Source organism: Galeopterus variegatus, unplaced genomic scaffold, assembly GCF_000696425.1.
Source record: "Galeopterus variegatus unplaced genomic scaffold, G_variegatus-3.0.2 Scaffold2491, whole genome shotgun sequence".
Classification (NCBI taxonomy): Eukaryota; Metazoa; Chordata; class Mammalia; order Dermoptera; family Cynocephalidae; genus Galeopterus; species Galeopterus variegatus.
In genome coordinates, this window is record NW_007728602.1 from 90,687 (window position 1) to 98,116 (window position 7,430).

Here is a 7,430-nt window from a genome sequence, read left to right on the forward strand (position 1 = left end):
ATACTATCACAATATCCATTCAAAAAAACTGTATAAAAGCTGCTTGCATTGTGAATTCGGGGCTGCTCCTGTCCTGAAAACGGGGCGATCTCCAGCATGCCGGAAATAAAAACCTCTTGCTTTTGCATCAATCTCTGTGCCTCCTGGTCTTTGCGAGATGAGCCTTCCCATCAAGTAAGAATTGTGCTTTTAGGCCGGTCTTACAGTTTAAGTATTTTGCACATCCAACAGCACAAAAGTTAACAATTGTACAATTAAAGCTCAAACCAGGGATTCTGACTGCAATCCAGTGTTATGTCCACTTTGGATATTTCATATCTAAGCATTGGTTTTCGTTCCAAAGGGAAGGGAAATGTACCTGACTTGACAGGTTTATTTAATGTACAGTATACTCTTCCTGCTGATAATTCTTGGTAGCCTGGCTGTTTGGAAAGATACAAAGTAAAGGAAACTCAAGTCCACTGTTTGAGGTGCTTTTCTGGGAGACTGCAATCTTGACCTAGCCTAAGATCTTGAGTAGAAATTTAGGTTTGCTTTGTCCAGCTGGCTCATCAGACAGTTCAGAAGCCTTCTGCTGAATCTCGTGAGAAACTGATGTGCACAGCTGCTGTTAGCTGTGGTCAGGATCCTGTAGATTCAGCAGTCCTGCCCTGTAAAGATAAATGAAGTTATTCAAAAGAGAAGCCCAGTATTCTATTCTTAATGTCATCACTTAGAACTCATGTGATATAAGTCAAGTTACTTAAAATTAGTGAATCCTATTGTCATCTGGAAAATGAAAGAAATACTTGTGTTTCAAGGTTGTGAGGATCATGTGAGGAACTTAACATACAAGTTGCACACATGAGTGTATAAGAAAAGTATAGAAGGATAAACAGCAAAATAACTTTAGTAATAGTCACTAAACAATTTACTGACTAGTTACTGGGTGGTAGACACCAGTCATTTTAGGGGCACTTTTATCTTCTTTGAAGACATTTTTCTATAGTCAACATGTGTTACATAATAAAAATGAAACTCAAAATGAAAAAGGTACAAATAATATGATCAAACTTTTCTCAAATTAGGAAATGTTTTCTAAGAAATGGAAAATGTGGCAAACTAAACAGCCAAAGAAAGAAAGAAAGAAATGGAAAATGTCTAACTGCGTGTGCAAGGAAATGAAAGCAATGAAATTTTACTTTTTAAAGTTTTAACTTAGTAAATATATGAAATGTGAAACCCCGTCCAGAAGAAGCTGCACTGATATAATTACCAAAAAAATTGTGCTGATGGGGACTGTTAAAGTGATACAACCTTTCCGGTTCAAAACAGAATGCACACTTAGATCTTACTGACTGAAACACAAACAAAACCCCTACAAGCCCATTTTCACATAGGAAGGCTCTCTAACGCCCACCAGATGGCTTCACCCCTCTGTAAAGACTTTTTCCTCTACCCTTGTTCGCATGTGAGTATCCTGCTATATTTTACACTGTCTTTTAAATTATTGCATTGCATCCTTAGCCATTTCTTTGAAGTTTCCCTAAAACTTAAATTACTTGAAGTTTGGAATTGTCTTTTCTTTATTATTCATTTTGTCTCTCCTCTGTGCCTGGTATAGGGCTTTCGACAACCTCAGTCTCCATAAAGTTGAGTGATAATTATATATTTTTATGTTTATAAGGTATAGATATTCCTGTATTCAATTCCTGATTTTATTCATTATCAGCTAAGTGAATGAGGATAAGTGATTTAACCTCTCTACTCTCTCAACTGGAAAATTAGGACAATAATCCTGACCTTGGAGTTTTGTTTGGTTTTGAGAGGTCCTCAGAGAAGTAACCGCTGGACATACAACAGGCACTAAGCAGGTGATCCGGTTGTGTGAATTAACATGATTCTTTCAAAGCCGTTCAGTATACATTACCTGCTGGAGAGAAATGCCCATTGATATTAGATCAATCCCCTTCTTAGGGCTTCAGTTTCTCCTCTGGTAAAATGAAATTAGGCCAGGTCTTATCCACACCTGAGAGCCTTCTCCCCAAGAAATCTGTCCTCAGCTGCCACTAAGTGTGACCGTAAGTCCTACGTGACCTTACTGGCTTGTAGCTGGAGGACTAGTTCAGGCACTTGCCTCCCAAGACTTGTGGACCCCAAATCTCAGAGGAGACCCACGGATGACCCTCTCGCTCACTCTACAGAACTCCCACACCCGTTCCTGATGTGGCTCCTCCAGGCTTGTGTCTCTCTGGCTCCAACCTCAGAAGAACGTTGTTTTGATGGCGGAACGGCCATTCTATGGAACCTAACAGCCCCACGCAGTTGTTTCTGCAACTGTCACAGCATGAGCTTTTGCTTCAAGTGGCAGGTCAGGGCGGGTGGGCACAGGGGCTCCTTCTGTCCTCACTCATGGGGCCCAGTGACAGACCTCGGCCTCCTGCGCCACCAGGATCCAGCACCTGTTCAACTTCTGCTGGTGCTCTGCCCCGTGGTGCTAGCAGGTGTCTCCTGACATTCCTGACTGGCTGTCCACCTCACGGTCACCTGTCCTCTCAGGCCCATCCCTGGACCATCCTTCCCTGCTTAGCCACCCATGCTCTACCAAGACCCTACTCATAGAGCTTCTCTCCTTCCTCCAGGCCTCTTCACTTTGTCCCCTCTCAGCCTGAGCCTGTATGCAATTTCTCCTGAGACTAGGCTGGCCTCTGAAAACATTCTCTGATGGAGGATTGATTTGATCATGCCACTCGTTCATCTACATTCCTCATTCCTGGTTCTTTCGAGCCTTGTTCACTCCTCTCTATAAAAGAAAAACTCTTTTTATGCGGACGTTATGGTTATAACATTCTCACTGTTGCAATAGTCTGCCTTCCTTGTCCCTTTCTCCCCTTGCAATAATCCTTTTCTATTAAAGTCTCTACTTACTGAATCCAGATTTGTTTTGTTTTTGACAGCCTAACCCTTGGGACACGTGCAGATTTCATGGTCAGAGTGTTCTCTTTATTACAATAGTCTCTCTCCCCTTCTCTTTGCCATAATCCTTTCTAATAGAGTCTCTAATTACTAAGTCTGCGTTGGTTTTTTTTTTTTTTTTCCTTTTTGTCTTTTTTTTACTGACTGGTAACGGGATCGCAACCCTTGGTGTCGCGCCGGTACCAGGGACCGGCAACAGGATCGCAACCCTCGGTGTTGCGCCCACACCGCGCTCAGCCAGTGAGCGGGAACCGGTCTCCACATGGGATCCGAACCCTCGGCGGGAGCGCCTCCCAAGCAGCGCACTCTCCAGTGCGCCACTGGGCTGGCCCCTGGGTTGGTTTTTTATTTGAAAGTATATTCTGAATAAAGGTCTTTATAAGATGTCATTTACAAATATTTTCTGCCTGTCTGTTGCTTGCCTTTAAATTCTTTAAACAGTTCCTTTCACTGATTAAAAAATTTTAAGTTTGATATAATGCTGAATTTTGTTTGCTAGCATTTAGTTTAGGAATTTTGTAGCAACATTAAGTGAAAGATTTTAGCTTCTAACTTTCCTTTCTCTCCCAATATATTTTTGATATCTCAAAAGTTTTGGGGAGTTCCCCCACCTTTCTCTTATTTCTTTTTAAAAAGAATTTCTGTAGGGCCATCCTGTGGCTCATTCAGGAGAGTGCAGTGCTGATAACACCAAGGCCACGGGTTTGGATCCTATACAGGGATGGCCGGTTTGCTTACTGGCTGAGCGTGGTGCTGACAACACCAAGCCAAGGGTTAAGATCCCCTTACTGGTCATCTTTTTAAAATACATAAATAAATAAATAGAGTTTCTGTAAGGCTGCAGTTAAATGTTCTCTCACATGGGCAATGGTTGGAAGGAGAGAGGGACCTTGGGCATGTTGCCACACTTCTAAGGCAAGATTTAGGCTAGGTGGTCTCCAAGCTCCCTTCCAGCTACAAAAGCCTGTGGTGTTATCTGGGTGATGAATCATGAATTTCTTAGGACATATGAACTCTAAGTTCTGAGTTGCAAACATATAATTCAAGAATAATACTTAAAACTAAAACCAAAGATAAGACAAAAAGAAGGTTCAGAAATTTTGTCCTAAAGAAGGACCCAGAGAAAAACTATGACAGTGAACAAACCCAGGGAATTTCATTCCAAAACATGACACCCTGATATGTTAATTACTTTAAAATAATAGCCCTTGGAGACCAGCAGGCACTGCAAGAACCTCTACTCTGATACTTCCTTATCTGTCTAAAGTTCAGACCCACCAAAGAAAAAAAGCAATTACCTCTAGTCCCTTTCCTATGAATGAGTTTTCATTAAACTCATATTGTAGGAAGCAATGTTGGTGTGAACAGGACCTAAGCCATTTTGGGACATAAAACTGCTTAGGCTGCAGGAGGGGGTGGCTATTTTAAAAAGGACAGTTTTTGTCTCTACACTTTTTCTTCCTGCCCCGATTTTCTTATCTTGCTTGCTAAATTGGAAAACAAGGCTGAGAAGCTAATCAGTACTTTGCAAAGCTAACAGTTCTTTCTTTGAGACTTGCAGAGTTTTGAGAAGTGATCAAGGCCAAAGGACTGGAAACTGACCTTGGGCACCAGCCAAATCAACTAGAGCTCTGCAAAGTGAAACTATGCAATACTTTGCAGAAAAGTTGATTCTATTCTAGAGCAAATCAAAATCTTGCAAGGCCCTGACATGACAGTGAAGATGAGAACAGAAACCAGATGAGGCCTTGGCAAGACCTTGTACCTGACCCATAGACACAGACCCCTCCTAGCTAACGTCTCCTTCTCTCCTGCTTTTCACTTCCCATGTTCCATTCTCAATCTCCTCTTTAAAAACCCTTCAGTAAATCTAAGTCTTCAAGATGGAATAGCCTGCCATCTCCTTCAGCTGAGTACATCTGCTTTACTAAACACCAACCATATCACTTCTTTTTTTCCCCTTTCTTGAGGGGGTGGGCAGCCAGACCTGAGTTTGGTAACAGAAAGACTGAAGTCTGTCAACACATCTGGGCAGACTTTTGTTACAGATCATTGTCTTCTATTTTGGTCCCATTCAGTATTTCAAAGTTACCAGTTGTCTACTCTGCGGGCCCAATAGACTTTGTCCTAAGCCATTGCGTGCTTGCCAAACCCACTAAATGTCCCTAAAAATTATTTACTATCTCCCCTTAGAATCATCCACATTTCTCCATCTCCTTTTTCCCTGTGAAGAAGAATATATAAACATCTATATATTGGGTTATTTGGGTAGTCACTCTCCTGTGATATTCTTTCCTCCTATTAATCTGTCTCTTAGTTGATTTTTAACAAACCTTCATGGGCCAAAAGGGAAGTTTTCCCTTGGCCCCTGCAATAGAATGATATTTTGGTTTAGTAGTTGAAGGCATTGGATTAAGGCTCCAGTCACTTTGTGGATAAGAGCTGGAATCTCATCACTGCCTAGGTGTCTTGGAATTTTGAGGCCAAAGATGCACATTCCCTGAGCTCTGAGTTTTTACTTAAAAATTTCTTCCTTGTCCATCAGCTTCCCGCTTCCAATGAACACCCTGTCCACAATAAATTCAATGTCTTCCACCCTTAAGCTTACTTCTCTTCACATCCAACAGGATGAAGCTTCCTACTTCACATCCAGCAGGAAACAATGTCATTTCCTCTGCATTTTTCACAACAAACCTGGCTCCTGATGCTTAGATTGTCTCCAAGGGAGGGAGAGTGGCACTTTTCCCTTGCCCAACCCTGCTCCTTGGTCTCCAGGATCTGGAGGTTCACTGGAAAGTGGAGGCCTTCCAGCAGGTTTGCAGCAATACCCTAGATTTTTAGGAGGACATACTATCCTTTAAGGTCATGAACCTCTGTGCATTTATTCCAGAAGTAGTTTTCAAGCACCTACCAAATGTCAGACTCTTGTATGTGCTGGGCATATGGCTATCAGAAACCAAACAATAATCTATGTCCCCATGAAGGTAAAATTTTATGTGTTTTAGGGGAGGGCATGGTGAAAAAAATAAACCGGGTAAATACGTAAAAGGTAAATAAAGCCAGGAAAAGGAATAGGGAGGGGGTGTAAATTTCTCAGTCTTGAGAATGTGACATTTTGGTTATGACTTGAAGTGGTAGGCAACAAGCTAGGTAGATTTCTGGGGGGGAAAACAGTCCAGGCAAAGAGTAAATGCCCAGAGGGTGGGGTGTGTTTGGTGTGACAGCAGGGAGGCTTGTGTGTCAGTGAAGTAAGAGAGAGAGGAGGGGAGACAGGTCACAGGTGGAGGTATAAAAGGGATCAGAATATGCCACCCCAAATTATGCCACTTTGGCAGATAGATTATTTTGATCTGCAGGCAACTGAGAATCAAAAGACATAGAAAGAAGCCTTCTTGGAGCTTCCATTATCTGACTAAAAGCAGAAAGTTCTGAGAAATAAGGACTATTACAAATCTCCTGGAGATGATTTTACGGTCATGCAGAACATGGAAAGTCAGCACTGAGATAAGTCTGCACAAACCTTTCTGAAATAAGCTTTATCTTCCATCGTTTCCTTGTATATTTACCTTCTCACAATTTTATCACCCCAGGAAACCCAAGGTCCCCTTTCCTTTGCCCAGTCCCTTCTCCACAATTTATAACCTAAATCTAACCACTTTTTTTGGTTTTTCATTTCTTTTCTGCGGAGTTTTTCATTTCTTTTTGAGGTGGCTAATTCTTTTCACGTGGCAGGTGAGCAAGAACAGCAAAGATCTGCAGAGCCACCCAGCCAAGCTGAGTTTAGATCTGCAGACTGGAAGCAATTTGCAGATCCCTGGGAATGAACAGTTTTAAGTTACATCATGTTAGAGTGGGTTGTTACACAGAATTTTTATCAAAATAGTGAGAAGGTAAAACACCAAATCAAGTTCAATTCTTTGAACTAGCTTTTTGTTTGTTGGTTTTCCCTCCCCCCACCCTCACCCCCGAGCTAGCTTTTTGATGCAAAATGATCTTTCCCTCTCTGAAGTTGCCTGCATCTTTGTATTTTCAGGTAAATTTTCATGAATTTGTACTCTTATATTTTTATGCAAATCATGAAGATTTTGCAAGTCTTTTTATTTTATTTTTTAAATAAATTTTTTTGTGGGTCTGGCTGTTACAGTGGCCAAACCTCCAACTGTTGTGTTATGAGCACTTGTCCAGCTCGGACCTTGCAAGTCTTTTTTATGCTGGGCTCTGCAAGTTCATTAGTTTGTGTTATTAGGAGATAGAGAAAGAGCTTAAGAACACCGCCTTTATGATAGTTTCTTTTTCCCCTGTTGCTTTATGTTGCTTCCCCCCCCCCCCCCCCGGATTTGTCAGCCCTCTTCCCCTGGGTGATGGAGATGCAAAGGATTACTCAAAGCCCATCTCTTCTGAGCAGTGAGAGACCCCGAAGTGGTTAATATCCTGCCAGAAACCTCAAGGGAGAGGTATCCCTTCCTTGGGAAATT